This window comes from Cetorhinus maximus, chromosome 31 (assembly GCF_964194155.1).
Source record: "Cetorhinus maximus chromosome 31, sCetMax3.hap1.1, whole genome shotgun sequence".
Taxonomy (NCBI): Eukaryota; Metazoa; Chordata; class Chondrichthyes; order Lamniformes; family Cetorhinidae; genus Cetorhinus; species Cetorhinus maximus.
Genome location: NC_135909.1, coordinates 19,444,622 through 19,446,088, shown reverse-complemented (window position 1 = coordinate 19,446,088; position 1,467 = coordinate 19,444,622). Strand labels below are relative to the sequence as shown.

Sequence of the window (1,467 nt, the reverse complement as noted above, 5' to 3'; positions counted from 1 at the left end):
TATCCAGCTCCACTTGCACCGCACCTCCCCCCCCCCCCCCCCCCCCGCCTTAAACCAGCTTATATTTCACCTCTCTTCTATTTTTCCTTAGTTCTGTTGAAGAGTCGTATGCATTCGAAACGTTAACTGTGTTCCTCTCCGCAGATGCTGTCAGACCTGCTGAGTTTTTCCAGGTATTTTTATTTTTGTTTTTGCACAGGAAAAGTGATTTCATTTCCACAAAAACATCCGCTCCCTCTAAAATCCCCAAACAGAAATTCAGACTCACCATTAATGTGAAGAGGGGGTGTCGGACTGCGGTTTCCGCTCCTGCTGTTTAATGCAGATTTCATAACTGTGCACAGTGAGCAGAAAGAAATTGCTGTTGTTTGTAAACATTTCTTACTGAACTCACTGTCATTCTGCTTTAACAGGACGAGTTTGAATCTCCTGATGTATTGGAAAAGTAAAGTTGGGTGATTATAGTTTACATAATAAAAGATGAATATAATGTTGTTAACACTGCGGTCTAACCAACTGAACTCAGCGGCTGTGTAGACGGAGGCGGCTGGGGTTAATGGACAGATTTTGTTTTACTTCTCATACTGGGTAACAGAGCAATTGCAAAAAGAATGGCCACACCACGTTGCTCCGACATAAAACTGTGCAGACTAAAAGCTAAGCGGGTGATTCGGAAGCCGGGGAAGAGGACTTTAATCCATCGAAATTGCAATTGAAATTAACCTGTTCGCCAACATCCCCACACAATGATTACAGATATAAAAGCCCGCCACTTGAGCAGTAAAGCTTTTTGAGCCTGATGTGATTTGAACACGCAACCTTCTGATCTGGAGTCAGACGCGTTACCGTTGCGCCACAAGCCCATCCGTTAAATAAGGTATTTTACTGCTCCTAGATTCGCTTCTTTACACCTTGATTATACACAGGGGATTGGAATTTTGCTTAATCCCCATTTTCCCTCCGTTCTGTCAGGTCAGTGATTAATTTAAACTGTTTTCTAGGCTGTCTGCTGTTTAAGTATTTCCCAGACATTACTTATACTTTTTGCTTCTAACTTCTGCTTGATACAAAGTGCCCCAGAATATATGAAGGACAAATGCAGAACTCCGCCAACTCCGAGTGACCTCGAAACAGCAACCTTGAATTTAATCGCTGAATCCACAAACCAATACCGACGCTCACACTGCTGCTGCATTGAGCTTGTGTCAGAAACCCTGAACTCGGGTGTCACTGAGTGACGGCGACGTTTGAGGCCAATGCCGCGCACGCGCATGGATGCGCGTCCGCCATCTTTATTGGGGGCAATGTGCAACAAGGCGCATGCGCAGTCATCGCTGACCCTGGATTACAAAATTCACGCTTTTCACAACCACTCCATCCGCAGCTCAGCACAAACCTCACAGACAGGGCTAGAAAGAGCAAATGGGACCCACTCTGTTCCCCCATTCTCACCCCACCACCCAATTA

At 45.3% G+C, this 1,467-nt stretch overlaps 1 non-coding gene across 1 annotated transcript; it reads right to left on the bottom strand.

Moving 5' to 3' along the window:
• Positions 1-791: 791 nt before the first annotated feature.
• Positions 792-863, bottom strand: trnaw-cca (transfer RNA tryptophan (anticodon CCA)). Its single transcript has one exon. It is a non-coding gene; the product is annotated as a tRNA-Trp (tRNA).
• Positions 864-1,467: the final 604 nt, after the last annotated feature.